Here is an 8629-nt window from a genome sequence, read left to right on the forward strand (position 1 = left end):
GTTTGGATTTTGCCATGGTGTTGCACATGTATGTGAATATGATGCCAGTTTGGTTGAGTTCTAACACAAGATTACCATAACAAGAATCAACTATGACAGTTTTTACCATTTGCACGCTTATAATGTAACTGCTTTGCCAAGTGGTTGAGTTTAGCTCAACAATAAAATAAGCAAAACTTTTACAGCTCCCTGGCTCACATGAACTGAGCACCCACCAAACTGAATGCACCCTACTTGAGTGGTGCAAACTTTTATTACAACAGGAAGTTTAATGCCTGGCTCTTGGTAAATCATTATATTCCGAGAACACATTTGTGAATGATCTCCCTGCAGTGGTCGTGTCCAGACTCTAATGTCTTCGTGTAAATGGTAGGTGCATCTACAACCTCATGGTTGCCATAAGCTTTTATGGATTTGAAATGAATGCAACTTGCAAGATGTGAACAAAAGTTTGTCAACAAAGGCCTTTATGGATCAGTGTGTCTATGATACCACAAAGGTTTCTGTATTACCAGGGGGTTTATATTGTACTGTAAGGTATTGGCATGTTAAGATGAGCTAGATGTGAGATGTAACCAAGGTAAGATATGCATCAATGCTTGTTGGAATCAGACTGTACAGATGAATCTATAGGTGCTGGAATCGAGTAACCTATGACCATTATACTACATTTCCTTTCCTGTAGGGGGATGGAAGGGGTGCAAAGAGGACCTAGATTGAAGGGGTTCAGAGGTCAGGTGGAAGAGTATGCAAAGGGGGAAATAAAATGTACAGCATTCAGTACCTCTTAGAATACACTCGGGAATGCATTTTTTGTTAAATTAGATCTTACACTTTTTTTTTTTTTTTACTAATTGTTGGGTGGTGAATCCAGAAATGACCGCAGTTTTTTGCTATCACATTCAGTTTTTACGATACAGGGTTCCCTCCATTTTTGTCAAAAAACATGCAAATTTTACTGTTTTTTTAATTTTTTTGTTCATACAAAGGATTTATTGTTACTCTATGGCATTTTTTTTACGGAAAAACATTTGAAAATTAATCGAGTAAGCAGTTAAGGTAAAAATTTACACCTATAGCTTTTCCTGGAGTGTTAGGACAATCCCACCAGATGCTCCAACAATAGTCAGCCATCATGTCCTTCCATGACCTTCAAATCTTGGTGGAATCGTTCACCTTGCTCATCACTGACTGCACCAAGGTTTTCCGGGAAGTTAGAAAGATGGCTATGCAGAAAATGCACCTTGATGCTCATATTGCAACCAAGCATTTTGTAGCTCTCTAAAAGTTTCTGGACAATATATGTGTAATTATTTGCTTGTATGTTTCCAAGAAAGTCCTTGACAATGGCTTTGAATGATAACCAAGCATTCTTTTCGACTTCTGACATTGTCCTGATGAAATGTTCATCTCTGATGAGCTGCTGAATCTGTGAACCATCAAACACACCGGACTTTATTTTTTCAAATGACAGGCTAGGAAATGCCAAAATGAGGTACTTGAAACAGTCTCCTTCAGTTGGTAAAGCTTTAACGAACTGCTTTATTAGACCCAGTTTCATGTGTAGAGGCAGGAATATAATATTCTTTCTATCAACAAGTGGTTCATGTAGAATGTTTGGATCACCTGGTTTAGGAGCAGATCTTGGAGGCCAATTCCTTTCCACCCAATGCCTCTCACAAGCTCTGCTGTCCCACATGCACAGATAACAGGGATACTTGGTGTATCCGCATTGCTGACCAAGAAGGAAGCATACCATTTTAAGGTCAACACAGATGACCCAATTGTGTTGGTGATATTGCAACAACTCAATGACTCTTTATGTCTGCATATTCTTCACAAAGAGAAACTGAATGGCCAATTGGGACTGACCCAAATATATTGCCATTGTAAAGGAGGACACACTTTAAGCTCTGCTTTGAGCTATCGATGAACCGTCGCCATTCAGTTGAACTATAGATTGGAATTCCCAATTCCTCCATTAAAGCAGGTACAAAGCCACTGTCAGTTCTAAAGTACTGCAGAAATGCAATTTCTCTGGTTGGAAAGTATGATACCTTTTTTCCTTTTTCAAGTAAGTTTTTCTCACGCAGTCTTGATGCTAGGAGTTCTGAAACCTTCTTCAAAAGTCCCAAATCATGTGCCAAATGGCAACTTATCACGTGTTCCCTTTGTCCACATCCATAAATCCCCGACACACTGTTTGCACACCTTATGAGGGGCCCAAGACTTATCTTGATCACCAAGTTTAACTTTGAAATATGCCAAATAGGCTTGCTCTACAAATGTTCTGCCGTTCGCCCTTTGACTGGGAATGGTGAAACTACCACAGATATAACAAAATGAATCAGGGTTGTTTAGGCACTTATGATGGGAAACAACAGAGCAGACATTATCTGAAAGAAAGGAAATATGTGTGTAAGTAGAAAAATACATTTTGCTTATTCACTATGTAGAGCAGCGCACAAACTCTGACCATGCTATCTTGTGTGTAAATTATTAGCCTATACAAATCCACGCACAGTAATCACATTAATATAAGCAGGAGAGAAAAAACTTGACGTGATAGAAGAAAACTAACTGCACTTTCAATATCCGCATACCTATTTTAGTGTAAATAAGCCTAAAAATTGAAGTCAACAAAAAAATTGTTCAAAATTATTCCCCAGTGATATCACATTTGATGTGACAGTGATGCTACAATACATTTAAGACCCAGTCTATGGAGATGAGAAAACCTGAAGCTGGTTTCACAACGATCAGCAGTAATACCATTCTACTGCTGTTGCTTGCTAATTATTTTGCCACCTCTCCAAAGAAAAAAATGTAATTTTGCCTCATAGTAGACACTTCCATGTTAACACCTCCAATTTTCCTTTTATACTGCGCCCACCATAAATTCTGAGCTCCAGGCTCATCCACGTAGACGTTCATTTGTTCACAGACTCCCAGAAGTGTCTGTCTGGTTCCTGAACTCAACTCTCTTCTCTCTATGCTGTAAAGCGTTGTGGGATGTAGTGCTCTGCGGTGTTTGCGGCTTTGTATTTTATGTTCATTTGTATCTGGAAGATGGCCAAGATGAGAGCTTGGACAAATGAAGGAGTGCATCTGTTTACTAACCTTCCAGGGTAAATCCCAAGTTTAAAGGGGTTTATTACTTATTTATTTTAACTAAATGTTAAATGGAACGTGTAAGGAGTATCTTATTTCGTTTTATATTCTGCCTTATTAATCCCAGAGGGAATTGACGGTAGTTTGTTCTTCTTAGTCTTAAAGTGACCCTGTTAGTGCAGAGTAAGAATGAAGGTAAAAAACTAAAAAAAAACTACTGTGAAAAGTATGCTACAAAATTACCTTTGTGGTGGTTCATTTTGCTGCAGGTATCAAACACTTGACTGTGTCTCAAATAGATTAACCAAGCAACACACTTTGGTTTCCCCCACCTACCCTAATGGGTTGGAGTCAATGGGCCTGATTTATTAAAGCTCTCCAAGGCCGGAGAGGATACACTTTCTTCAGTGAAGCTGGGTGATATAGAAAACTTGGAATGGGTTGTTAGCAAATGTTTTCAATCCTCGACCAAATTCATTTCAGGTTTGCTGGATTACCCAGGCCCAATGGGAAAAATCACAGAGTAGGATGGGGAGAAATTTGTTAGCGCACTTGTAGGTGGTATCTAAATCAGCAATGTGGAGGATATTTTTTAATACAAGAGGTAGTGGATATATATTTTGATTCTGCAGTAAAATAATTATTTTAAGGTGATGAGAAAAACTTTAAGGTGATGGTTTTACCATAAAGTACCAGTGGTGACCCTTCCAAGAACTGTATCCAACAAGTCCAGACACATTAGAAACAATAAATTGTGAACTATATTAGCCAGGACTGCATGAGGGAAAAGAGTTTATTAACATATGACTCATCAAGAGAACGATAAACAACTTAATTATATCAAATTATATAGCCACACATTGACTCAAACAATAAAAATTCAACAGCTAGCTCTAGTTTATCAGTGCCCACACCATCTGCTTAGTCACTGGCCAGCGAACTATGAATCCTGAAGACCGTCGAAATTGTGGCCCTTGTATCAGTTGCAGTGTTCAAACTCCCAATGAAACTATTTATGATCTACAAGATAGATGGGGAGAAGAGGGAACTCTAAAATAGTGGCAGTAGTTTGTCTGAGCAGTCTCCCATAAATCTTTAAGGAGTAGGTAAAGCGTCCCCTAAAGGGTTTATTGAGTAAGTGACCAATGACTTCTTTCCAGTCAAAGGATGTTGTCCTAGCGGTGTGACTGGCTTGATGAAAAAGGATCCTGGGTAGGCTTTGCCACCCTGGGTGTTTCTCTCTTTCCTGGTGATTCATTGCAGAAGCTGCGGCATATCTCTAGAAAGTCAAACTGTAGTTGCTATGGGTCTGAAAGGGGATCTTGTGCAGAGAAGGACAGGATTGTGTACTTTAGGTCCCCCCAAATTACAGTTGTCATCCCTGGTGCATAATGGTATGTCACTTCCATACCTCTATATGCTTTACCTAGCACTACCACTAAGTCTCTTCCAATCTCAACTCTCATTGCAGCACACCAGATTTATTTCCTTCCACTGATCCTCAGCCAGGGGGTACAAACAAGAACATCTCACTTTACAGGGTCTGCATAACAGGGACATCAACTCCCTAAAATCTTTGCAGTGGAGATTAGACATCATTTTAAGAAATGCCTGGAACTAGGCTTTAAAAGTGAAGTGTAATCTCCTTATACTAGTGTTTTCCTTTCCTCGTGAACATTGTACTTTTGAAAAAAAGTCCTGATTAATAAGGATTACACAATGCATGACCTCGGTGGTGGCATGACTTATGAAAGCTAACAATACTTTGCCTACTTACTAAGAAACTACTTGTCAGTACATGAGTCAGAGTCAGGCACAATGATGTCAGTAATAGAATACCAGACAGAGGATTAAATATCAGCAAAATGCCGACTTGTATGGCACCTACACACACTGCGTCAATCATACAGAATCAGCTTCATACTGGGGGTCTTAGATGTAGCCAATGACACCTGATAATTTTGCTAATATTAAGGGCAAAAGGAATATTTTTTTTAGTATTATTAAAGATTGACTTGCTGATATTTAGTGTTTTGTAAGGTGCAAGGCGATTTTACCAGGGCTGGCATTGGGTTTATACCTTCATCTGTGCAGGTCCTGGTCACCCCTTTTCTAACAAGAAAAGCATACTGTTACTGTTAAAGTACACTGTTTTCAGAATCCATTGGGGCAATGGCCTGTTGCAAATGAATTGGGGTACCTGAAAACATCACTCCTTGCTAATGTGATATGATATGGTGGCGAGCCTCCAGTCCAGGGACAGTAGGACTGAGAAGGTAAGGGTAGATAATGCTGGAAATCCATCAGCCAGCAGATATTATGTGTTCTTTCATTCTAATTATATTTTTCAAAGCACATGGTGGAAGGCTGGAATCAGAAAAAGCTATTATTATATATATATATACAACTATGTAAAACAAATGGGAAGCCTGAAGTTCAGTTTGAGCTTTACCTTGAAATCCAGCAAGCAATGCCACACTTTGCAAGCCACAGAGCCCCTAAAAAATAATGCCATAGAGGCTCCAAACCTCAAACTGTCTATTAGGAAAAAGAAAGTTTGATCTGAGTTTTAGATCCACTTTCCTTCTTATGTTTATGGGTAGCCATCATTTAGCAGGTAGTTAGCCATCAATCAGCCATAGAAGCTACGTCTTGACCATAGACCTCCTATTCCAATATGAAAATAAAACAACTAGATTGGAGAAGAATTATATGCTGCTTTAAAAGCCATCATCAAAACTAAAGTATTACTATACTATACACTACTAAAGTATTAAAAATAAAAAATATCAATGACATTCCACTAATAAATTAGACTTCCATGGAATGGCCAAAAGTTCTGTAAAAATGATGGAATCCCTACTCTTGGAGGATGCTCATTTAGCTGTTTTAATTTGTTGCAAAACTGGAATGTTCATGTCTTATAACATAGATTTTTTTATATCTGTGATTTGTTTTTTTGCAACAAAGTAAAACAACTGAATGGACATCCTTCAAGAATAATGATTCTTTAACATATACCAGGGGTTGTACTTTCTCACCACCATTGGAATTCCCGTATGACACTAAAATCATCTTAGAATTAGTGGCCCTTCATTAAAAATTACATGTTGTCAACCCTGATAATCCATGTCCACCAATCCAGAAAGAAAGAAAATGATACACACATGACACGTGATATATAAGCAGTTAGGGAAAATTTCTGTAACAATGTTTATATTTGAATAAAGAGACCTACAAAGCATTGTCAGATGTGCTATTGAGATATTTACTATATAGAACATTTCCATGTACCTTTATTCTTAGATTTGCAACTTTGGAAATGATAGGGATCTCTGGTTCGCATGGAACCATTTATTTATTCTGTATAGCATCCTGTAAATCCTGATGATGTCACTGTAAAATGCTTATTTTACACTAATTACATCCTTATGTCCATCTTGAGTAACAGCACCGCTTACCGCAGCATCCAGTAATATAAGAATGAAATGGCTATATTTATCTGTACACATTTAATTAATTGAGATGCCTGGATGTGAGTCATATTCAGACACCTTGAAGTTATTATTATATATATAGGTGGAGAAGTAAACATTAGGTCACCTTCAAATACCTGTTACTGATCTTTCTTTCTGAAAATGCTAATTGCCTGACTATAATGCTGATCCATCATTTTACAAGTCTCCAACCCTGAGTTATCGTTGACAACACTAGCTGCTTGCTTAATAAAGGTCCATGACCCTGGAAGTAATACTGTTGGTGTTTTGCCTGCAGCTCTTATTGGAATTTGATTTTTGGGACAAGTATTAGGATCTACAGAGTTAGACGTACATAAATGACACAGAAGGAAAAAGTGCCAGTGCAACTTTGAATATTAACACAAGAACCTGGCTACTACAGGCGACACAGATTCATTTCTTCTCTATCAATAGTTCTATATAAATTCCATTATGGGTGACTCTTACAGATCACGAGTATGACTAGCTGATTGGGGGGTCAATGGCAGACACAAGTCGGGTGACAAAAAGTCACAATGAGAACAGGGAAGTGACACCGGTCTTTGTCAGACAAGAGAACCTATGTGTTCATCTAGATGAGTCCTCCTCCTCCCTCTTCCATCACACAGGAAAATGCATTTCTCTCAAACCACAAAGTCCTATGCAATGTGCTGGAATACTATGCTATGTGAATGAGCCCATTGTGTCACTTGTCCCCAGAGTGCTGTACAATCCTGCTAAATTGAACTGCATTTCCCTTCCCCCGGCATCACAGATTCTTTTAGGCAAAATGCAGATCCTTAACCCAAATATGTCAAAACAGCTAGTCATAAAGTCATGTATATTTTGGTGGTAATTATGGGAGAAATCAATCAGCTATAATATAGTATGTAAACATTTTATACAATATTGATTTATGGACGCTGATACCCAACAGCATAAATGCACAGTTACATCAGGGACAACTGTTTTTTATCTATAACGTCCAAATATTTGCAAGAAAAATGAAAAAAAAAAAATGGAAATATTCCCTTTACATAACTATTGATTTTAAATGCACTTCTCTATATAAATGCCTCATTCTGTGTTCCTCCAGTCGTGTCCTCTCGGTGTTTCAGATTTTATATATGTATTATTTTACAAGCTTCCCTTTTTATGCTTCACAAGACTTCCCTCTAATTGCTCCAAATAGGATATCTCCGTACCCTGAGACTTTGGAGCTGATAAAGGAATCAGACTGTTCACTTACCAGTGTGAATAATAAAGATATTTATGTTATTGAGCATTTATCTTAGTAAAAAATGAAATTGCAAAAAATACCCAATCACATGCAAGGAGAAAAAAGATTTTTTCTTAAACATGATTGGATAGTAAGCAGAGCTTCATTTACTTAGATTTAGTGAATTTAGTGAAGATTAGTGAAGTATGCCTTACAATAGGATAATTCACATTGCTAAGTAAACAGCATAGGGTGAACCAGCTCCTTTGTCTTTTCCATGATGACTTTAGTTAGGCCTCTTCCTTACCTGCATCTTTACCAGTTATCTATACTAATCACCTCATCTAATTACTCCTAATCACTAATCATCCTCCTGCACCTTGTTTACCCATTGATTACTGCAAATAGGACCTCACCTCATTTTGCACTGCTACAAGTTGTCTGCTCCCTGATTAATCCATGTCCAATGCATCTTTACAACATATCTTCCTCCTGATAACCCCACAGAAAACCTCTCCTCACCAAACCCCACTACAACTTGTCTTTTTCTTGTTCACTCCATATGGGACCTCTCCTCATCATACCCCACTACAACTTGTCTTTTCCTGATCCCTCCATATGGGACCTCTCCTCATCATACCCCACTATGACTTGTCTTTTCTGGGTCTCTACATATGGGACCTCTCCTCATCATACCCCATTATGACTTGTCTTTTCCTGATGACTTCATATGGGAACTCTTCTCACCATACCCCACTATAACTTGTCTTTTCTTGGTCTCTACATATGGGACCTCTCCTCA

This window comes from Pyxicephalus adspersus, chromosome 2 (genome assembly GCF_032062135.1).
Source record: "Pyxicephalus adspersus chromosome 2, UCB_Pads_2.0, whole genome shotgun sequence".
Taxonomy (NCBI): domain Eukaryota; kingdom Metazoa; phylum Chordata; class Amphibia; order Anura; family Pyxicephalidae; genus Pyxicephalus; species Pyxicephalus adspersus.